The 24550-nt window shown below is 41.7% G+C and overlaps 1 long non-coding RNA gene across 1 annotated transcript; it reads left to right on the top strand.

Moving 5' to 3' along the window:
• Nucleotides 1-5211: 5211 nt before the first annotated feature.
• Nucleotides 5212-6684, top strand: LOC138350925 (uncharacterized). Its single transcript, XR_011222296.1, has 3 exons — nt 5212-5969; nt 6103-6231; nt 6612-6684. It is a non-coding gene; the product is annotated as an uncharacterized lncRNA (long non-coding RNA).
• The last annotated feature ends 17866 nt before the right edge of the window (nt 6685-24550 follow it).

The following is a 24550-nucleotide window of genomic DNA, read 5'->3' as shown; positions in this document are numbered from 1 at the left end:
ATTTCAATAAATATACGAGAAAAATTATGTAAACACATAATTGATCAGAAAATAACCTTAAATACTTCATTTTCAATCATCTATTTGTTTCTCGTTAAAATACTGAGTAAGAGTTTGAAAAGGGGAGAAGTTCTGTTTTTATTGCATATATCGACGTTTCAGCCGGATTAGAACGGTTTTACGTGTACATCTTCCATCGGTAATATAAACCAAAAATCAGGAACATTTTATTAAATTTTAATGAAAACTCATTGATTTTTATCATTTGTATTGGAAGCAACATCTTTATACGTCTTATCTAGGGTCTAAAAAATACAAAACGTCGCTTTATGATTCGAAGTTAAAATCCTCAAATTTGGTATAATAATGACTTTTTCACGTTTTTCATGTAGTTTGATATTACGCAAATATATTCTTTTTTACCAATATTGCGATACTATTTCATGTAGTATCACGATATGTGATTTGGCCTTCATATCTCAGATTATCGCATAATATTGCATTTTAAGCAAGTTTTCTTGCATTTTGTTTTGTACTAAAACTTATCGAATTCAGCAATATTTTGACGTTTATCATCCTCTTTTCCTTTATGTGATATAAACAAAATATCATCGAATTAGGCAATATTTTGCTGTTTTTCCACGTTTTTGTGAATTTTCAGTTTATTGTTATTAATTCATTAAATATACGATAAAAATGATGCAAACACATAATTGATTAGAAATTAATCTTAAACACTTCATTTTCAAACAACTATTTGTTTCTCGTTAAAATACTGAGTATGATATTGAAAAGGGGATAGGTTCTGTTTTTATTGCATATATCGACGTTTCAGCCGGATTAGAGCGGTTTTACGTGTAAATCTTCCATCGGTAATATAAACGGAAAATCAGGAACATTTAAGTTAATTCTAATGAAAACAAATTGATTTTTATCATTTGTATTTAAAACAACATTGTCATGTCTTTTCTTGGATCTAAATAATACGAAACCTCGCTCTATGATTTGAAGTTAAAATCCTCAAATATGGTAATATAGTGACTTTTTTCACGTTATTCATGTAGTGAGATTTTACGTATTCGTTTTTACCAATATTTCGATACTACTTCATGTTTTCTCACGATATGAGATTTGGCCTTCAAATCTCAGAATTTCGCAAATTTTGCATTTTTAAGCAAGTTTTCTTGCATTTTATTTTGTACTAAAAATCATCGAATTTAGCAATATTTTGACCTTTATTATCCCCTTTTCCTTTATGTGATTTAAACCAAATATCATCGAATTAGGCCGTTTTTCCACGTTTTTGTGAATTTTCAGTTTATTGTTATTAATTCATTAAATATACGATAAAAATTATGCAAACACATAATTGATCAGAAAATAACCTTAAATACTTCATTTTCAATCATCTATTTGTTTCTCTTTAAAATACTGAGTAAGATATTGAAAAGGGGAGAAGTTCTGTTTTTATTGCATATAGCGACGTTTCAGCCGGAATAGAACGGTTTTACGTGTACATCTTCCATCGGTAATATAAACCGAAAATCAGGAACATTTTAGTTAATTTTAATGAAAACACATTGATTGTTATCATTTGTATTGGAAGCAACATCTTTATACGTCTTTTCTAGGGTCTAAAAAATACGAAACGTCGCTCTATGATTCGAAGTTAAAATCCTCCAATTTGGTATAATAATGACTTTTTTCACGTTTTTCATGTAGTTTGATATTACGTAAATATATTCATTTTTACCAATATTTCGATACTATTTCATGTAGTATCACGATATGTGATTTGGCCTTGAAATCTCAGATTTTCGCATAATATCGCATTTTAAGCAAGTTTTCTTGCATTTTGTTTCGAACTAAAAATCATCGAATTTAGCAATATTTTGACGTTTATCATCCCCTTTTCCTTTATGTGATATAAACAAAATATCATCGAATTAGGCAATATTTTGCTGTTTTTCCACGTTTTTGTGAATTTTCAGTTTATTGCTATTAATTCATTAAATATACGATAAAAATGATGCAAACACATAATTGATTAGAAATTAACCTTAAACATTTCATTTTCAATCAACTATTTGTTTCTCGTTAAAATACTGAGTAAGATATTGGAAAGGGGAGAAGTTCTGTTTTTATTGCATATATCGACGTTTCAGCCGGATTAGAACGGTTTTACGTGTACATCTTCCATCGGTAATATAAACCGAAAATCAGGAACATTTTAGTTAATTTTAATGAAAACACATTGATTTTTATCATTTGTATTGGAAGCAACATCTTTATACGTCTTGGGATGCAGAGGCTCAAGAGAGGGATGCAGAGGCTTAAGAGAGGGATGCAGAGGCTCAAGAGAGGGATGCAGAGGCTTAAGAGAGTGATGCAGAGGCTGAAGAGAGTGTTGCAGAGGCTTAAGAGAGGGGATGCAGAGGCTCAAGAGAGTGATGCAGAGGCTGAAGAGAGAGATGTAGAGGCTGAAGAGAGTGTTGCAGAGGCTCAAGAGAGGGATGCAGAGGCTTAAGAGAGCGTTGCAGAGGCTAAAAAGAGGGATGCAGAGGCTCAAGAGAGTGATGCAAAGGCTCAAGAGAGTGATGCAGAGGCTCAAGAGAGTGATGCAAAGGATCAAGAGGGTGATGCAGAGGTTGATGAGAGTGTTGCAGAGGCTTAAGAGGGGGATGCAGAGGCACAAGAGAGTGATGCATAGGCTCAAGAGAGTGATGCAGAAGCTGAAGAGAGTGTTGCAGAGGCTTAAGAGAGGGATGCAGAGGCTCAAGAGAGGGATGCAGAGGCTTAAGAGTGTGATGTAGAGGCTGAAGAGAGTGTTGCAGAGGCTGAAGAGAGGGATGCAGAGGCTCAAGAGAGTGATGCAAAGGCTCAAGAGAATGATGCAGAGGTTCAAGAGAGTGATGCAGAGGATCAAGAGAGTGATGCAGAGGCTGAAGAGAGAGATGCAGAGGCTATAGAGAGTGATGCAGAGGCTCAAGAGAGTGATGCAGGGGTTCAAGAGAATGATGTAAAGGCTTTAGAGAAGGATGTAGAGGCTCAAGAGAATGATGCAGAGGCTCAGGAGAGTGATGCAGAGAATCAAGAGAGGGATGCAGAGGTTTAAGAGAGTGATGCAGAGGCTCAAGAGAGTGATGCAGAGGATCATGAGAGGGATTCAGGAGTTCAAGAGAGGGATGAAGAGGCCCAAGAGAGTGATTCAGAGGCTTACGAGAGTGATGCAGAGGCTTAAGAGAGGGATGCAGAGGCTTAAGAGGGGGGGATTGCAGAGGCTCAAGCGAGGGATGCAGAGGCTCAATAGAGGGATGCAGAGGCTCAAGTGAGGGATGCAGAGGCACAAGAGAGGGATGCAGAGGCTCATGAGAGGGATGCAGGAGTTCAAGAGAGTGATGCAAAGGCTCAAGAAAGGTATATATTCATTTTTACCAATATTTAGATACTATTTCATGTAGTATCTCGATATGTGATTTGGCCTTCAAATCTCAGATTTTCGCATAATATTGCATTTTAAGCAAGTTTTCTTGAATTTTGTTTCGTACTAAAAATCATCGAATTCAGCAATATTTTGACGTTTATCATCCCTTTTTCCTTTATGTGATATAAACAAAATATCATCGAATTAGGCAATATTTTGCTGTTTTTCCACGTTTTTGTGAATTTTCAGTTTATTGCTATTAATTCATTAAATATACGATAAAAATGATGCAAATACATAATTTATTAGAAATTAACCTTAAACACTTCATTTTCAATCAACTATTTGTTTCTCGTTAAAATACTGAGTAAGATATTGGAAAGGGGAGAAGTTCTGTTTTTATTGCATATATCGACGTTTCAGCCGGATTAGAACGGTTTTACGTGTACATCTTCCATCGGTAATATAAACCGAAAATCAGGAACATTTTAGTTAATTTTAATGAAAACACATTGATTTTTATCATTTGTATTGGAAGCAACATCTTTATACGTCTTGGGATGCAGAGGCTCAAGAGAGGGATGCAGAGGCTTAAGAGAGGGATGCAGAGGCTCAAGAGAGGGATGCAGAGGCTTAAGAGAGTGATGCAGAGGCTGAAGAGAGTGTTGCAGAGGCTAAAGAGAGGGGATGCAGAGGCTCAAGAGAGTGATGCAGAGGCTGAAGAGAGAGATGCAGAGGCTGAAGAGAGTGTTGCAGAGGCTCAAGAGAGGGATGCAGAGGCTTAAGAGAGGGTTGCAGAGGCTAAAAAGAGGGATGCAGAGGCTCAAGAGAGTGATGCAAAGGCTCAAGAGAGTGATGCAGAGGCTCAAGAGAGTGATGCAAAGGATCAAGAGGGTGATGCAGAGGTTGATGAGAGTGTTGCAGAGGCTTAAGAGAGGGATGCAGAGGCACAAGAGAGTGATGCATAGGCTCAAGAGAGTGATGCAGAAGCTGAAGAGAGTGTTGCAGAGGCTTTAGAGAGGGATGCAGAGGCTCAAGAGAGGGATGCAGAGGCTTAAGAGTGTGATGTAGAGGCTGAAGAGAGTGTTGCAGAGGCTGAAGAGAGGGATGCAGAGGCTCAAGAGAGTGATGCAAAGGCTCAAGAGAATGATGCAGAGGTTCAAGAGAGTGATGCAGAGGATCAAGAGAGTGATGCAGAGGCTGAAGAGAGAGATGCAGAGGCTATAGAGAGTGATGCAGAGGCTCAAGAGAGTGATGCAGGGGTTCAAGAGAATGATGTAAAGGCTTTAGAGAAGGATGTAGAGGCTCAAGAGAATGATGCAGAGGCTCAGGAGAGTGATGCAGAGGATCAAGAGAGGGATGCAGAGGTTTAAGAGAGTGATGCAGAGGCTCAAGAGAGTGATGCAGAGGATCATGAGAGGGATTCAGGAGTTCAAGAGAGGGATGAAGAGGCTCAAGAGAGTGATTCAGAGGCTTACGAGAGTGATGCAGAGGCTTAAGAGAGGGATGCAGAGGCTTAAGAGGGGGGGATTGCAGAGGCTCAAGCGAGGGATGCAGAGGCTCAATAGAGGGATGCAGAGGCTCAAGTGAGGGATGCAGAGGCACAAGAGAGGGATGCAGAGGCTCATGAGAGGGATGCAGGAGTTCAAGAGAGTGATGCAAAGGCTCAAGAAAGGTATATATTCATTTTTACCAATATTTAGATACTATTTCATGTAGTATCTCGATATATGATTTGGCCTTCAAATCTCAGATTTTCGCATAATATTGCATTTTAAGCAGGCGTTATAATTGTTTGGCCGAAAAAATTCGGCCAAACACGAAAAATTTATAAAAATACTACAACGTTCTGGCAACACCGTGGTGCAAACCGTTTAATGTTATGATAATAAATAACGTAATTAGAGCAAATTTTCCAGCCGCAATTGCCCGAAATCTGGTCCTCGCGGCTCGGGTGCGCCGTAGGGTGATGCGTCATACGTTGTAAGCGTCTAGTATTTCGCAATAGAGTGGAGAATATCTTGTTATGCATATACAAATTATAAACACACTCGCTGGCAACTGTCTTCTGTGAGAGGGAGGGGCTATAATCCGATTACTCTGGCTTAGTCACCCTCTCAGTGTCTGTGCCGGCGGTCGCATGCCTGACGCGCTCGCACAGATCGTATTTTCTTGCATATACTGCACAATGGATATAGTATCGGACAAGAAGAAAGCTCTAAAGGCAAGAGCTCTACGCGTTAGCCAAGTAAAGAAGGAGCGTAAAGCCACACTGAGGCAAAACAAGAGTTCCCTTGAGTGAAGAGAGAGGGCAGCCTCCCGCCCCCACAACACACTACCTCGCCTCACACCCAGGCACCCACACCTGTGGCACCTGCCACACCTCTGTGGCACCTGCCACACCTCCTGCTGCACCTGCCACACCACCTGCGGCACCTGCCACACCACCTGCGGCACCTGCCACTCAAGATCTTAGACCTGCAACTCAAGACGTTCTCCCTCTTGATGTTGCAAGATGTTGCATATTTCAGACCAATTATATTAGGTTAGTATGTATTATGTTTTATATCTTGATACTATATCATAAATAATTGTAAATATAAAGCTGCTGTCTTTTTTTTTATTTTTTTTTTTTTATTTTTTTTTTTTAATAATTTTTTTTTTTTTTTTTTTATCAGGCGATCTTCATGGAACTTACACACCTTACTGAAGGAATGCCAATCTACAAGGGTGGTAATTTTGATTGAAATTGGTAGTTCATCAACCTCAGCCAAAGGTGGCTGAACTTTGACCTTCATTTTTTACAGGTAACTAATTTGCAACTATATGGTTGAATAACTTTTTTATTTATTATTCAATTTACATGGAACTTGCACATTATATGTAGAGTCTGTGCCTCTAAAAACTCAAGTTATATATTTCCCCTAAGATCATTTATTGATTTTATATATATTTATAAACATCATTTTGTTGCATAATTTTTTGGGTGAACTTTGAAAATTTGTATTATTGCACTAAATAGGTTTGGGATAATAATGCTACTAGACAACCTTTATTATATAGTATTGTGATAGCTGAGTATCATAGAAATAATATCAGTTGATATTTGTATTTGTTATATCAACTTTAAAACATGTAAAAAAATGGTTAAAAAAAGTTTTTTTTTTTTTTCTCCCTCTCTATTTAGGCTGCGATGCTGAAACTTGGACCACTTGCAGCCCTCTTCACGTGTAACACGTCAATAAATTTTCATTGCACTAGAACAACTTTTATGAACCCTAACTATCGCCCCCTTTAAGCAAGTTTTCTTGAATTTTGTTTCGTACTAAAAATCATCGAATTCAGCAATATTTTGACGTTTATCATCCCTTTTTCCTTTATGTGATATAAACAAAATATCATCGAATTAGGCAATATTTTGCTTTTTTCCACGTTTTGGTGAATTTTCAGTTTATTGCTATTAATTCACTAAATATACGATAAAAATGATGCAAAAACATAATTGAATAGAAATTAACCTTAAACACTTCATTTTCAATCAACTATTTGTATCTCGTTAAAATACTGAGTAAGATATTGGAAAGGGGAGAAGTTCTGTTTTTATTGCATATATCGACGTTTCAGCCGGATTAGAACGGTTTTACGTGTACATCTTCCATCGGTAATATAAACCGAAAATCAGGAACATTTTAGTTAATTTTAATGAAAACACATTGATTTTTATCATTTGTATTGGAAGCAACATCTTTATACGTCTTTGGATGCAGAGGCTCAAGAGAGGGATGCAGAGGCTTAAGAGAGGGATGCAGAGGCTCAAGAGAGGGATGCAGAGGCTTAAGAGAGTGATGCAGAGGCTGAAGAGAGTGTTGCAGAGGCTTAAGAGAGGGGATGCAGAGGCTCAAGAGAGTGATGCAGAGGCTGAAGAGAGAGATGCAGAGGCTGAAGAGAGTGTTGCAGAGGCTCAAGAGAGGGATGCAGAGGCTTAAGAGAGGGTTGCAGAGGCTAAAAAGAGGGATGCAGCGGCTTAAGAGAGTGATGCAGAGGCTGAGGATAGTGTTGCAGAGGCTTAAGAGAGGGATGCAGAGGCTCAAGAGAGTGATGCAAAGGCTCAAGAGAGTGATGCAGAGGCTCAAGAGAGTGATGCAGAGGATCAAGAGGGTGATGAGAGTGTTGCAGAGGCTTAAGAGAGGGATGCAGAGGCAAAAGAGAGTGATGCATAGGCTCAAGAGAGTGATGCAGAAGCTGAAGAGAGTGTTGCAGAGGCTTAAGAAAGGGATGCAGAGGCTCAAGAGAGGGATGCAGAGGCTTAAGAGTGTGATGTAGAGGCTGAAGAGAGTGTTGCAGAGGCTTAAGAGAGGGATGCAGAGGCTCAAGAGAGTGATGCAAAGGCTCAAGAGAGTGATGCAGAGGTTTAAGAGAGTGATGCAGAGGATCAAGAGAGTGATGCAGAGGCTGAAGAGAGAGATGCAGAGGCTATAGAGAGTGATGCAGAGGCTCAAGAGAGTGATGCAGGGGTTCAAGAGAATGATGTAGAGGCTTTAGAGAAGGATGTAGAGGCTCAAGAGAATGATGTAAAGGCTCAGGAGAGTGATGCAGAGGATCAAGAGAGGGATGCAGAGGTTTAAGAGAGTGATGCAGAGGCTCAAGAGAGTGATGCAGAGGATCATGAGAGGGATACAGGAGTTCAAGAGCGGGATGAAGAGGCTCAAGAGAGTGATTCAGAGGATCATGAGAGGGATACAGGAGTTCAAGAGAGGGATGAAGAGGCTCAAGAGAGTGATGCAGAGGATCATGAGAGGGATACAGGAGTTCAAGAGAGGGATGAAGAGGCTCAAGAGAGTGATTCAGAGGCTTACGAGAGTGATGCAGAGGCTTAAGAGAGTGATGCAGAGGCTTAAGAGAGGGATGCAGAGGCTCAAGCGAGGGATGCAGAGGCTCAAGAGAGGGATGCAGAGGCTCAAGTGAGGGATGCAGAGGCACAAGAGAGGGATGCAGAGGCTCATGAGAGGGATGCAGGAGTTCAAGAGAGTGATGCAAAGGCTCAAGAAAGGTATATATTCATTTTTACCAATATTTAAATACTATTTCATGTAGTATCACGATATGTGATTTGGCCTTCAAATCTCAGATTTTCGCATAATATTGCATTTTAAGCAAGTTTTCTTGAATTTTGTTTCGTACTAAAAATCATCGAATTCAGCAATATTTTGACGTTTATCATCCCTTTTTCCTTTATGTGATATAAACAAAATATCATCGAATTAGGCAATATTTTGCTGTTTTTCCACGTTTTTGTGAATTTTCAGTTTATTGCTATTAATTCATTAAATATACGATAAAAATGATGCAAGCACATAATTGGATAGAAATTAACCTTAAACACTTCATTTTCAATCAACTATTTGTATCTCGTTAAAATACTGAGTAAGATATTGGAAAGGGGAGAAGTTCTGTTTTTATTGCATATATCGACGTTTCAGCCGGATTAGAACGGTTTTACGTGTACATCTTCCATCGGTAATATAAACCGAAAATCAGGAACATTTTAGTTAGTTTTAATGAAAACACATTGATTTTTATCATTTGTATTGGAAGCAACATCTTTATACGTCTTGGGATGCAGAGGCTCAAGAGAGGGATGCAGAGGCTTAAGAGAGGGATGCAGAGGCTCAAGAGAGGGATGCAGAGGCTTAAGAGAGTGATGCAGAGGCTGAAGAGAGAGATGCAGAGGCTATAGAGAGTGATGCAGAGGCTCAAGAGAGTGATGCAGGGGTTCAAGAGAATGATGTAGAGGCTTTAGAGAAGGATGTAGAGGCTCAAGAGAATGATGCAGAGGCTCAGGAGAGTGATGCAGAGGATCAAGAGAGGGGATGCAGAGGCTCAAGAGAGTGATGCAGAGGCTGAAGAGAGAGATGCAGAGGGTGAAGAGAGTGTTGCAGAGGCTCAAGAGAGGGATGCAGAGGCTTAAGAGAGGGTTGCAGAGGCTAAAAAGAGGGATGCAGCGGCTTAAGAGAGTGATGCAGAGGCTGAGGATAGTGTTGCAGAGGCTTAAGAGAGGGATGCAGAGGCTCAAGAGAGTGATGCAAAGGCTCAAGAGAGTGATGCAGAGGCTCAAGAGAGTGATGCAGAGGATCAAGAGGGTGATGCAGAGGGTGATGAGAGTGTTGCAGAGGCTTAAGAGAGGGATGCAGAGGCAAAAGAGAGTGATGCATAGGCTCAAGAGAGTGATGCAGAAGCTGAAGAGTGTTGCAGAGGCTTAAGAGAGGGATGCAGAGGCTCAAGAGAGGGATGCAGAGGCTTAAGAGTGTGATGTAGAGGCTGAAGAGAGTGTTGCAGAGGCTTAAGAGAGGGATGCAGAGGCTCAAGAGAGTGATGCAAAGGCTCAAAGAGTGATGCAGAGGTTCAAGAGAGTGATGCAGAGGATCAAGAGAGTGATGCAGGGGTTCAAGAGAATGATGTAGAGGCTTTAGAGAAGGATGTAGAGGCTCAAGAGAATGATGCAGAGGCTCAGGAGAGTGATGCAGAGGATCAAGAGAGGGATGCAGAGGTTTAAGAGAGTGATGCAGAGGCTCAAGAGAGTGATGCAGAGGATCATGAGAGGGATACAGGAGTTCAAGAGAGGGATGAAGAGGCTCAAGAGAGTGATTCAGAGGCTTACGAGAGTGATGCAGAGGCTTAAGAGAGTGATGCAGAGGCTTAAGAGAGGGATGCAGAGGCTCAAGCGAGGGATGCAGAGGCTCAAGAGAGGGATGCAGAGGCTCAAGTGAGGGATGCAGAGGCTCAAGAGAGTGATGCAGGGGTTCAAGAGAATGATGTAGAGGCTTTAGAGAAGGATGTAGAGGCTCAAGAGAATGATGCAGAGGCTCAGGAGAGTGATGCAGAGGATCAAGAGAGGGATGCAGAGGTTTAAGAGAGTGATGCAGAGGCTCAAGAGAGTGATGCAGAGGATCATGAGAGGGATACAGGAGTTCAAGAGAGGGATGAAGAGGCTCAAGAGAGTGATTCAGAGGCTTACGAGAGTGATGCAGAGGCTTAAGAGAGTGATGCAGAGGCTTAAGAGAGGGATGCAGAGGCTCAAGCGAGGGATGCAGAGGCTCAAGAGAGGGATGCAGAGGCTCAAGTGAGGGATGCAGAGGCACAAGAGAGGGATGCAGAGGCTCATGAGAGGGATGCAGGAGTTCAAGAGAGTGATGCAAAGGCTCAAGAAAGGTATATATTCATTTTTACCAATATTTAAATACTATTTCATGTAGTATCACGATATGTGATTTGGCCTTCAAATCCCAGATTTTCGCATAATATTGCATTTTAAGCAAGTTTTCTTGCATTTTGTTTCGTACTAAAAATCATCGAATTCAGCAATATTTTGACGTTTATCATCCCTTTTTCCTTTATGTGATATAAACAAAATATCATCGAATTAGGCAATATTTTGCTGTTTTTCCACGTTTTTGTGAATTTTCAGTTTATTGCTATTAATTCATTAAATATACGATAAAAATGATGCAAAAACATAATTGATTAGAAATTAACCTTAAACACTTCATTTTCAATCAACTATTTGTTTCTCGTTAAAATACTGAGTAAGATATTGGAAAGGGGAGAAGTTCTGTTTTTATTGCATATAACGACGTTTCAGCCGGATTAGAGCGGTGTCACGTGTACATCTTCCATCGGTAATATAAGCATCACTCTCTTGAGCCTCTGCATCACTCTCTTAAACCTCTGCATCCCTCTCTTGATCCTCTGCATCACTCTCCTGAGCCTCTGCATCATTCTCTTGAGCCTCTACATCCTTCTCTAAAGCCTCTACATCATTCTCTTGAACCCCTGCATCACTCTCTTGAGCCTCTGCATCACTCTCTATAGCCTCTGCATCTCTCTCTCTTCAGCCTCTGCATCACTCTCTTGATCCTCTGCATCACTGTCTTGAACCTCTGCATCACTCTCTTGAGCCTTTGCATCACTCTCTTGAGCCTCTGCATCCCTCTCTTAATCCTCTGCAACACTCTCTTCAGCCTCTACATCACACTCTTAAGCCTCTGCATCCCTCTCTTGAGCCTCTGCATCCCTCTCTTAAGCCTCTGCAACACTCTTCAGCTTCTGCATCACTCTCTTCAGCCTATGCATCACTCTCTTTTGCCTCTGCATCCCTCTCTTAAGCCTCTGCAACACTCTCATCACCCTCTGCATCACCCTCTTGATCCTCTGCATCACTCTCTTGAACCTCTGCATCACTCTCTTGAGCCTTTGCATCACACTCTTGAGCCTCTGCATCCCTCTCTTAAGCCTCTGCAACACTATCCTCAGCCTCTGCATCACTCTCTTAAGCCGCTGCATCCCTCTTTTTAGCCTCTGCAACCCTCTCTTAAGCCTCTGCATCCCTCTGTTGAGCCTCTGCAACACTCTCTTCAGCCTCTGCATCTCTCTCTTCAGCCTCTGCATCACTCTCTTGAGCCTCTGCATCCCCTCTCTTAAGCCTCTGCAACACTCTCTTCAGCCTCTGCATCACTCTCTTAAGCCTCTGCATCCCTCTCTTGAGCCTCTGCATCCCTCTCTTTATCCTCTGCATCCCTCTCTTGAGCCTCTACATCCCTACATGCAAGAAAACTTGCTTAAAAAAGCAAAATTTGCGAAATTCTGAGATATGAAGGCTAAATCACATATCGTGAGAAAACATGAAGTAGTATCGAAATATTGGTAAAACGAATATATATACGTAAAATCACACTACATGAATAACGTGAAAAAAGTTACTATATTACCATATTTGAGGATTTTAACTTCAAATCATAGAGCGAGGTTTCGTATTATTTAGATCCAAGAAAAAACATATGACAATGTTGTTTCAAATACAAATGATAAAAATCAATGTGTTTTCATTAGAATTAACTAAAATGTTCCTGATTTTCCGTTTATATTACCGATGGAAGATGTACACGTGAAACCGCTCTAATCCGGCTGAAACGTCGATATATGCAATAAAAACAGAACTTCTCCCCTTTCCAATATCTTACTCAGTATTTTAACGAGAAACAAATAGTTGATTGAAAATGAAGTGAATAAGGTTAATTTCTAATCAATTATGTGTTTGCATCATTTTTATCGTATATATAATGAATTAATAGCAATAAACTCAAAATTCACAAAAACGTGGAAAAACAGCAAAATATTGCCTAATTCGATGATATTTTGTTTATATCACATAAAGGAAAAGGGAATGATAAACGTCAAAATATTGCTGAATTCTCCCTATCACCTTTCTTGAAAGTCGGTACGACATTTGCCTCCTTCCAGCAACTGGGAAATTCTCCCGACATAAGTGACTCATTAAAGATCATTGCCAGAGGCACGCTGAGAGCCTGCACTGCCTCTTTAAGTATCCACGGTGATACTTTGTATGGTCCAACAGCTTTATTTGCATCCAGTGTTGTCAACTGTTTCATTACCTCCTCTGCTGTCACCTCTATACCTGATAATCTTTTATCTAGGTTAATCGCTTCTAACAATGGGAGCTGCTCAGGCTCGGTTGTGAACACTCCATGGAATTTTGCATTCAGTACCTCGCAGATTTCCTTGTCACTTTCTGTATATGCCCCTTCTGTTTTCCTCAATCTTGTCAATTGGTCATTTACCGACATCTTCCTTCTTATATGGCTATGTAGTAATTTAGGTTGCTTTTTCGCTTTGACTGCAATATCATTCTCATAATTTCTTTCCGACACTCGTCTTATGTTAATGTAATCATTCCTAGCTCTGTTACATCTAATCCTGTTGTCCTCTGTCCTTTGTCTTCTGTACTTCCTCCAATCCCTCCTGCTTCTCACCTTTGCTTCCTGACACTGTCTATTAAACCATGGGTTATTATATTCCCTCCTGCTTTTTTCCTTTATTGTTGGAATAAATCTCTCTTCAGCCTCCTTGCATTTCAATATGACTTGGTTCATCATACTTTGCACTGTTTTTCCTCTAAGGTCTTCCTTCCACTGCACTTCTCCCAGGTAGTCCCTTATCCTTCTGTAGTCCCCTTTTCTGTAATCAAGTCTCCTTTCCCGGACCTCTTGTACTTTGGTCACAATTTTAAGCTCCATCATGTAGTCAAAGACTAGGACACAATGATCACTGGCTCCTAGTGGTATTTCATGTTCCACCTGCTCGATGTCTTCTACATTCTGGGTGAAAATGAGATCTAAGAGGCTGCACGTATCCCCTCCTCTTTCCCTAGTATCTTCCTTCACATGCTGTGTTAGGAAATTCCTGTCAATAACGTCTACCAGCTTCGCTCCCCAGGTCTCCTCCCCGCCATGGGGATTCTTCGTTTCCCAATTATATCTCTCCATGATTTAGGTCCCCCATGACCAGCAGCTTCGCTCTCATTCTATGCTCTATAGTTGCTGCCCTTTGTGTGTGTGTGTGTGTGTATTATACTATATTCCTGTTAAAAGTCCAGCCCGTCCTCATAAATAAAGTCCAGAGTTCATTCCATGCACCCGGCAAACACCCATTTTATGAAAGGAAAACGGTTTACACACGACTCACAACTGATGACATCCGAACACTTCCGGAACAAGTGCTTCGCTTACGAATTTTGTTCGAACCACAACGCTGTAAATGCTTCACCCACGTACTACAAATACAAATAATCGCCAACACAACCTAAACACCTAACCTAACTAATGCCTAAATATGCACAGTAAAGTCAAGAGTTCATTCCATGCACCCGGCAAACACCCTTTTTATGAAAGGAAAAGGGTTTACACACGACTCACAACTGATGACATCCGAACACTTCCTGAACAAGTGCTTCGCTTACGAATTTTGTTTGAGCCTCAAGAGGAGCAAGAGAGTGATGCAGAGGCTTGAGAGAATAATGCAGAGGCTGAAGAGAATAATGCAGAGGCTTAAGAGAGGGATGCAGAGGCTCAAGAGAGTGATGGAGAGGCTCAAGAGAGTGAAGCAGAGGCTCAACAGAGTGATTCAGAGGCTTACGAGAGTGATGCAGAGGCTTAAGAGAGTGATGCAGAAGCTTAAGAGAGGGATGCAAAGGCTCAAGAGAGTGATGCAAAGGCTCAAGAGAGTGATGCAGAGGCTTAAGAGAGGGATGCAGAGGCTCAAGAGAAAGATGTAGAGGCTCAAGTGAGGGATGCAAAGGCTTATGGGAGGGATGCAGGAGTTAAAGAGAGTGATGCAGAGGCTCAAGAGAGGCATGCAGAGTGACTTTTTTTCACGTTATTCATGTAGTGTGATTTTACGTATATATATTCGTTTTTACCAATATGTCGATACTACTTCTTGTTTTCTCACGATATGTGATTTGGCCTTCAAATCTCAGAATTTCGCTTATTTTGCATTTTTAAGCACGTTTTCTTGAATTTTGTTTAGTACTAAAAATCATCGAATTTAGCAATATTTTGACCTTTATCATCCCCTTTCCTTTATGTGATTTAAACAAAATATCATCGAATTAGGCAATATTTTGCCGTTTTTCCACGTTTTTTGAATTTTCAGTTTATTGTTATTATTTCATTAAATATACGAGAAAAATTATGTAAACACATAATTGATCAGAAAATAACCTTAAATACTTCATTTTCAATCATCTATTTGTTTCTCGTTAAAATACTGAGTAAGAGTTTGAAAAGGGGAGAAGATCTGTTTTTATTGCATATATCGACGTTTCAGCCGGATTAGAACGGTTTTACGTGTACACCTTCCATCGGTAATATAAACCAAAAATCAGGAACATTTTATTAAATTTTAATGAAAACTCATTGATTTTTATCATTTGTATTGGAAGCAACATCTTTATACGTCTTATCTAGGGTCTAAAAAATACAAAACGTCGCTTTATGATTCGAAGTTAAAATCCTCAAATTTGGTATAATAATGACTTTTTCACGTTTTTCATGTAGTTTGATATTACGCAAATATATTCTTTTTTACCAATATTGCGATACTATTTCATGTAGTATCACGATATGTGATTTGGCCTTCATATCTCAGATTATCGCATAATATTGCATTTTAAGCAAGTTTTCTTGCATTTTGTTTTGTACTAAAACTTATCGAATTCAGCAATATTTTGACGTTTATCATCCTCTTTTCCTTTATGTGATATAAACAAAATATCATCGAATTAGGCAATATTTTGCTGTTTTTCCACGTTTTTGTGAATTTTCAGTTTATTGTTATTAATTCATTAAATATACGATAAAAATGATGCAAACACATAATTGATTAGAAATTAATCTTAAACACTTCATTTTCAAACAACTATTTGTTTCTCGTTAAAATACTGAGTATGATATTGAAAAGGGGATAGGTTCTGTTTTTATTGCATATATCGACGTTTCAGCCGGATTAGAGCGGTTTTACGTGTAAATCTTCCATCGGTAATATAAACGGAAAATCAGGAACATTTAAGTTAATTCTAATGAAAACAAATTGATTTTTATCATTTGTATTTAAAACAACATTGTCATGTCTTTTCTTGGATCTAAATAATACGAAACCTCGCTCTATGATTTGAAGTTAAAATCCTCAAATATGGTAATATAGTGACTTTTTTCACGTTATTCATGTAGTGAGATTTTACGTATTCGTTTTTACCAATATTTCGATACTACTTCATGTTTTCTCACGATATGAGATTTGGCCTTCAAATCTCAGAATTTCGCAAATTTTGCATTTTTAAGCAAGTTTTCTTGCATTTTATTTTGTACTAAAAATCATCGAATTTAGCAATATTTTGACCTTTATTATCCCCTTTTCCTTTATGTGATTTAAACCAAATATCATCGAATTAGGCCGTTTTTCCACGTTTTTGTGAATTTTCAGTTTATTGTTATTAATTCATTAAATATACGATAAAAATGATGCAAACACATAATTGATCAGAAAATAACCTTAAATACTTCATTTTCAATCATCTATTTGTTTCTCTTTAAAATACTGAGTAAGATATTGAAAAGGGGAGAAGTTCTGTTTTTATTGCATATAGCGACGTTTCAGCCGGAATAGAACGGTTTTACGTGTACATCTTCCATCGGTAATATAAACCGAAAATCAGGAACATTTTAGTTAATTTTAATGAAAACACATTGATTGTTATCATTTGTATTGGAAGCAACATCTTTATACGTCTTGGGATGCAGAGGCTCAAGCGAGGGATGCAGAGGCTTAAGAGAGGGATGCAGAGGCTCAAGAGAGGGATGCAGAGGCTTAAGAGAGTGATGCAGAGGCTGAAGAGAGTGTTGCAGAGGCTTAAGAGAGGGGATGCAGAGGCTCAAGAGAGTGATGCAGAGGCTGAAGAGAGAGATGCAGAGGCTGAAGAGAGTGTTGCAGAGGCTCAAGAGAGGGATGCAGAGGCTTAAGAGAGGGTTGCAGAGGCTAAAAAGAGGGATGCAGAGGCTCAAGAGAGTGATGCAAAGGCTCAAGAGAGTGATGCAGAGGCTCAAGAGAGTGATGCAAAGGATCAAGAGGGTGATGCAGAGGTTGATGAGAGTGTTGCAGAGGCTTAAGAGAGGGATGCAGAGGCACAAGAGAGTGATGCATAGGCTCAAGAGAGTGATGCAGAAGCTGAAGAGAGTGTTGCAGAGGCTTAAGAGAGGGATGCAGAGGCTCAAGAGAGGGATGCAGAGGCTTAAGAGTGTGATGTAGAGGCTGAAGAGAGTGTTGCAGAGGCTGAAGAGAGGGATGCAGAGGCTCAAGAGAGTGATGCAAAGGCTCAAGAGAATGATGCAGAGGTTCAAGAGAGTGATGCAGAGGATCAAGAGAGTGATGCAGAGGCTGAAGAGAGAGATGCAGAGGCTATAGAGAGTGATGCAGAGGCTCAAGAGAGTGATGCAGGGGTTCAAGAGAATGATGTAAAGGCTTTAGAGAAGGATGTAGAGGCTCAAGAGAATGATGCAGAGGCTCAGGAGAGTGATGCAGAGGATCAAGAGAGGGATGCAGAGGTTTAAGAGAGTGATGCAGAGGCTCAAGAGAGTGATGCAGAGGATCATGAGAGGGATTCAGGAGTTCAAGAGAGGGATGAAGAGGCTCAAGAGAGTGATTCAGAGGCTTACGAGAGTGATGCAGAGGCTTAAGAGAGGGATGCAGAGGCATCCCTCTCGTGAGCATTTGCATCACTCTCCCAAGCCTATGCATCCCGCTCTTGAGCCTCTGGATCACTCCCACGAGCCTCTGCATCCCTCTCTTGTGCCTCTGCATCCCCTCTCTTGAGCCTTTGCATCCCTCTCTTGATCCTCTGCATCTCTCTCTTAAGCCTCTGCATCACTCTCTTAAGCCTCTGCATCACTCTCTTGAGCCTCTGCATCATTCTCCTAACCCTCTGCATCACTCTCATGAGCCTCTGCATAACTCTCTTGAGCCTCTGCATCACTCTCATGAGCCTCTGTATCCCTCTCTTGAGCCTCTGCAACACTCTAGTAAGCCTCTGCATCACTCTCTTAAGCCTCTGATTCCCTCTCTTTGTCGTCTGCATCACTCTCTTAAGCCTCTGCATCACTCTCTTCAGCCTCTGCTTCACTCTCTTAAGCCTCTGTATCACTCCCTTGAGCCTCTGCATCATTCTCTTGAGCCTCTGCATCCCTCTCTTAAGCCTCTACATCATTCTCTTAAGCCTCTGCATCACTCTCTTGAGCCTCTACATCACTCTCTTCAGCCTCTGCATAACTCTCTGGAGCCTCTGCATCCCTCTCTGGAGCCTCAGCATCCCTCTCTTGAGCCTCTACAGCACTCCCTTTAGCCTCTTCATCATTCTCTTGAGCCTCTGCATCCCTCTCGTGATCCTTTGCATCACTCTCCCAAGCCTATGCATCCCTCTCTTGAGCCTCTGCATCACTCTCACGAGCCTCTGCATCCCTCTCTTGTGCCTCTGCATCCCCTCTCCTGAGCCTCTGCATCCCTCTCTTGAGCCTCTGCATCTCAATCTTAAGCCTCTGCTTCACTCTCTTAAGCCTCTGCATCACTCTCTTGAGCCTCTGCATCCCTCTCTTAAGCCTCTACATCATTCTCTTGAGCCTCTGCATAACTCTCTTGAGCTTCTGAGTCACTCTCTTAAGCCTCTGCATCACTCTCTTGAGCCTCTACATCACTCTCTTCAGCCTCTGCATAACTCTCTGGAGCCTCTGCATCCCTCTCTGGAGCCTCAGCATCCCTCTCTTGAGCCTCTACAGCACTCCCTTTAGCCTCTTCATCATTCTCTTGAGCCTCTGCATCCCTCTCGTGAGCCTTTGCATCACTCTCCCAAGCCTATGCATCCCTCTCTTAAGCCTCTGCATCACTCTCACGAGCCTCTGCATCCCTCTCTTGTGCCTCTGCATCCCCTCTCTTGAGCCTCTGCATCCCTCTCTTGAGCCTCTGCATCTCAATCTTAAGCCTCTGCATCACTCTCTTAAGCCTCTGCATCACTCTCTTGAGCCTCTGCATCATTCTCTTAAGCCTCTACATCACTCTCTTGAGCCTCTGCATGACTCTCTTATGCCTCTGCATCCCTCTCTTGATCATTTGCGTCACTCTCTTGAGCCACTGCATCATTCTCTTGAGCCTCTGCATGACTCTCTTATGCCTCTGCATCCCTCTCTTGATCATTTGCGTCACTCTCTTGAGCCACTGCATCATTCTCTTAAGCCTCTGCATCCCTCTCTTGATCATCTGCATCACTCTCGTAAGCCTCTGAATCACTCTCGTGTGCCTCGGCATCACTCTCTTGAGCTCCTGCATCCCTATCTTGAGCCTCTGCATCCCTCTCTTGAGCCTCTGCATCCCTCTCTTACGCCTCTGCATCACTCTCTTATGTCTCTGCATCACTCTCGTAAGCCTCTTAATCACTCTCCTGAGCATCTGCATTCCTCTCTTGAGACTGCATCACTCTCTTGAGCCTCTGCGTCACTCTCTTAAGCCTCTGCATCTCTAACTTCAGCCTCTGCATCACTCTATGGAGCCTCTGCATCCCTCTCTGGAGCCTCAGCACCCCTCTCTTGAGCCGCAGCAGCACTCTCTTGAGCCTCTTCATCATTATCTTGTGCCTCTGCATCCCTCTCTTAAGCCTCTGCTTCACTCTCTTGAGCCGCTGCATCCCTCTCTTAAGCCTCTGCATCATTCTCTTGAGCCTCTGCATCCCTCTCTTGAACTCCTGCATCCCTCTCTTGAGCCTTTGCATCACTATCTTAAGCCTATGCATCCTTCTCTTGAGCCTCTGCATCACTCTCAAGAGCCTCTGCATTCCTCTCATGTGCCTCTGCATCCCCTCACTTGAGCCTCTGCTTCCCTCTCTTGAGCCTCTGCATCCCTCTCTTGAGCCTCTGCATCCCTCTCTTGAGCCTCTGCATCCCTCTCTTAAGCCACTGCATCACTCTCTTGAGCCTATTCATCACTCTCTTGAGCCTCTGCATCACTCTCTTGACCCTCTGCATCCCTCTCCTACGCCTCTGCGTCACTCTCTTAAGCCTCTGCATCTCTAACTTCAGCCTCTGCATCACTCTATGGAGCCTCTGCATCCCTCTCTGGAGCCTCAGCACCCCTCTCTTGAGCCGTAGCAGCACTCTCTTGAGCCTCTACATCATTCTCTTAAGCCTCTGCATCCCTCTCTTGATCATCTGCATCACTCTCGTAAGCCTATGCATCACTCTCTTGAGCCTCGGCAGAACTCTCTTGAGCCTCTGCATCACTCTCTTTAGCCTCTGCATCTCTCTCTTGAGCCTCTTCATCTTTCTCTTGTGCCTCTGCATCCCTCACTTGATCCTCTGCATCCCTCTCTTGCGCCTCTGCATCCCTATCTTGACCCTCTGCATCCCTCTCTTGAGCCTCTGCATCCCTCTCTTACGCCTCTGCATCACTCTCTTAAGTCTCTGCATCACTCTCGAAAGCCTCTCAATCACTCTCTTGAGCCTCTGCATTCCTGTCTTGAGCCTCTGCACCACTCTCTTCAGCCTCTGCATCACTCTCTTTAGCCTCTGCATCCCTCTCTTGAGCCTCTGCATCACTCTCTTGAGCCTCTGCATTACTCTCTTGAGCCTCTACATCCCTCTCTTAAGCCTCTGAATCCCTCTCTTGAGGCCTCTGCATTACTCTCTCGAGCCTCTGCATCACGCTCATGATCCTCTGCATCACTCTCTTGAGCCTCTGCATCACTCTCTTGAGCCTCTGCATCACTCTCTAGACCCTCTGCATCACTCTCTTCAGCCTCTGCATCACTCTCTTAAGCCTCTGCATCACTCTCCTGAGCCTCTGCATCATTCTCTTGAGCCTCTACATCACTCTTTTGAGCCTCTGCATCACTCTCTTCAGCCTGTGCATCACTTTCTTAAGCCTCTGCATCACTCTCTTGAGCTTCTGCCTTACTCTCTTGAGCCTCTGCATCCGACTCTTGAGCCTCTGCATCACTCTCTTAAGCCTCTGCATTCCTATGTTGATCGTTTGCATCACTCTCATGAGCCTCTGCATCATTCTCTTGAGCCTCTGCATCCCTCTCTTAAGCCTCTACATCATTCTCTTGAGCCTCTGCATCACTCTTGAGCCTCTTTGTCACTCTCTTAAGCCTCTGCATCTCTCACTTCAGCCTCTGCATCACTCTCTGGAGCCTCTGCATCACTCTCTGGAGCCTCAGCATCCCTCTCTTAAGCCTCTGCTTCACTCTCTTCAGCCTCGCTCCAAAATTTCGCTCAAGGGTCGAATTTGCGATGTTTGGGATATTTTGAAAACTGCAGGTGGGTTTGGGCAAAATGTGACCCATCGCCGCTCTCAGTAATTGGCATATTTTCGGTATAAAATGTCGTAATTTCAAACTGCGAATTCGTGAAGAGAGCCAGAATTTGGCTCCAAAATAAGGCTTCAGGGTCGAATTTGGGATGTTTGGGATATTTTTAAAACTGCAGGGAGGGTTTGGGCCTAATGTGATCCATCGCCGCTTTCCGTAATTGACATATTTTCAGTATAAAAAGTCATAATTTCAAACTGCGAATACGTGCAGAGAGCTAGAATTTGGCTATAAAGTATGGCTCAAGAGTCGAATTTGGGATGTTTGGGATATTTGAAAACTGCAAGCGGGGTTTGGGCAAAATGTGACGCATCGCTGCTTTCAGTAATTGGCATATTTTCCGTATAAAAAGTCATAATTTCAAACTGCAAATACGTGCAGAGAGCCAGAATTTGGCCCCAAAATAACGCTCCCGGGTCGAATTTGGGATGTTTGGTATATTTTGAAAACTGCAGGGGGGTTTGGGCAAAATGTGACCCACCGCCGCTCTCAGTAATTGGCATATTTTCGGTATAAAATGACGTCATTTCAAAGGGCGAATACGTGCAGAAAGCTAGAATTTGGCTCCAAAATATGGCTCAAAGGTCGAATTTGGATGTTTGGGATATTTTGCAAACTGCAGGGGGGTTTGGGCAAAACGTGACCCATCGTTTCTTTCAGTAATTGGCATATTTTCAAGCGTCAAGTTTTGGACGTTTGGGATAAAAAGTCGTAATTTCAAACAGCGAATACGTGCAGAGAGCCAAAATTTGGCTCCAAAAACATTCTCAAGGATCGAATTTGGGATGTTTGGGAAGTTTTGAAAACTGCAAGGAGGGGGTTTCGGCTAAATGTGACCTATCGCTGCTCTCAGTAATTGGCATATTTTCGGTATAAAAAGTCATAATTTCAAAATGCGAATACGTGCAGAGAGCCAGAATGTGGCTCCAAAATATAGCTCATGGGTCGAATATGGGATGTTTGGGATATTTTGCATAGTGCAGGGAAGGCCTGGCCAAAATGTGATCCATCGCTGCACTTAGTAATTGGCATATTTTCGGTATAAAATGTCGTAATTTCAAACTGCGAATACGTGCAGAAAGCTAGAATTTGGCTCCAAAATATGGTTCAAAGGTCGAATTTGGATGTTTGGGATATTTTGCAAACTGCAGGGGGGTTTGGGCAAAACGTGACCCATCGCATCTTTCAGTAATTGGCATATTTTCAAGCGTCAAGTTTGGGATGTTTGGGATAAAAAGTCGTAATTTCAAACAGCAAATACGTGCAGAGAGCCAAAATTTGGCTCCAAAAACATTCTCAAGGGTCGAATTTGGGATGTTTTGGATATTTTGAAAATTGCAAGGAGGGGGGTTCGGCTAAATGTGACCTACCGCCCCTCTCAGTAATTGGCATATTTTCGGTATAAAAAGTCGTAATTTCAAAATGCGAATATGTGCAGAGAGCCACAATTTGGCTCCAAAAATTGGCTCAAGGGTCGAATTTGGTATGTTTGGGATATTTTGAAAACTACAAGGGGGTTTGAGCAGAATGTGACCCATTGCAGCTTTCAGTAATTGACATATTTTCGGTATAAAAAGTCGTTATTTCAAACTGCGAATACGTGAAGAAAGCAAGAACTTGGCTCCAAAATAAGGCTCCAGGGTCGAATTTGGGAAGTTTGGGATATTTTGAAAACTGCACGGAGGGTTTGGGCAAAATGTGCTCCATCGCCTCTCAAAGTAATTAGCATATTTTCGGTATAAAAATACCTAATTTAAAACTGCGAATACGTGCAGAGAGCTAAAATTTGGGATGTTTGGGATATTTTGAAAACTGCAGGGGGGTTTAGGTAAAATGTGACCAATCGCTGCTCTCAGTAATTGACATATTTTCGGTATAAAATGTCGTAATTTCAAACTGCGAATAGGTGCAGAGAGCCAGAATTTGGCTCCAAAATATGGCTCAAGGGTCGTATTTGGGATGTTTGGGATATTTTGAAAACTGAATGGTGGATTTGAGCAAAATGTGATCTATCGCCGCTTTCAGTAATTGGCATATTTTCGGGATAAAAAGTCGTTATTTCAAACTGTGAATACGTGCAGAAAGCCCGAATGTGGCTAGAAAATATGGCTCAAGTGTCGAATTTGGGATGTTTTGGATATATTGAAAACTGCACGGAGGGTTTAGGCAAAATGTAATCCATCGCTGCTCTAAGTAATTGGTATATTTTCGGTATAAAAATTCCTAATTTAAAACTGCAAATACGTGCAGAGAGCCAGAACTTCGCTCCAAAATAAGCCGCAAGGGTGGAATTTGGAATGTTTGCGATATTTTGAAAACTGCAAAAAGGGGTTTGGGCAAAATGTGATCCATTGCTGCTCTCCGTAATAGGCATATTTTCGGTATAAAAATTCGTAGCTTCAAACTGCAAATACGTGCAGAGAGCCAGAATTTAGCTCCAAAATATGGCTCAACCGTTTAATTTGGGATGTGTGGGATATTTTGAAAACTGCAGGGAAGGTTTGTGCAGAATGTGATCCATCGCCGCTCTAAGTAATTGGCATATTGTCGGTATAAAAACTCGTAATTTCAAACTGCGAATAGGCGCAGAGAGCCAGAATTTGGCTCCAAAATATGGCTCAAGCGTCGAATTGGGGATGTTTGAGATATTTTGAAAACTGCATAGAGGGTTTGGGCAAAATGTTACCCATCGCCGCTTTCAGTAACTGGCATATTTTCGGTTTAAAAAGTTGTAATTTCAAAATACGAATACGTGCAGAGAGCCAGAATTTGGCTCCAAAATATGGCTCATGGGTCGAATTTGGGATGCTTGGGATATTATGAAAACTGACTGGTGGGTTTGGGCAAAATGTGAGCTATCGCCGCTTTCAGTAATAGACATATTTTCGGTAAAAATATCGTTATTTCAAACTGCGAACACGTGCAGAAAGCCAGAATTTGGCTAGAAAATATGGTTCAAGGGTCTAATTTTGGATGTTTTCGATGTTTTGAAAACTGCACGGAGGGTTTGGGCAGAATGTGATCCATCGCCGCTCTTAGTAATTGGTATATTTTCGGTATAAAAATTCGTAATTTCAAACTGCGAATACGTGCAGAGAGCCTGAATTTCGCTCCAAAATATGCCACAATTGTGGAATTTGGGTTGTTTGCGACCTTTTGAAAACTGCAGGGGGGGGGTTTTGGCAAAATGTGACCCATAGCTGCTCTCAATAATTGGCATATTTTCGGTATAAAAAGACGTAATTTCAAACAGCGAATACGTGCAGAAAGCCAGAATTTGGCTCCAAAATATGGCTCAAGCTTCGAATTTGGGATGTTTGGGATATTTTGAAAACTGCAGGGGGGTGGGGGGTTTGGGCAAAATG

Source organism: Procambarus clarkii, chromosome 48 (assembly GCF_040958095.1).
Source record: "Procambarus clarkii isolate CNS0578487 chromosome 48, FALCON_Pclarkii_2.0, whole genome shotgun sequence".
Taxonomy (NCBI): domain Eukaryota; kingdom Metazoa; phylum Arthropoda; class Malacostraca; order Decapoda; family Cambaridae; genus Procambarus; species Procambarus clarkii.
This window is presented reverse-complemented; position numbering and strand designations above follow the sequence as displayed.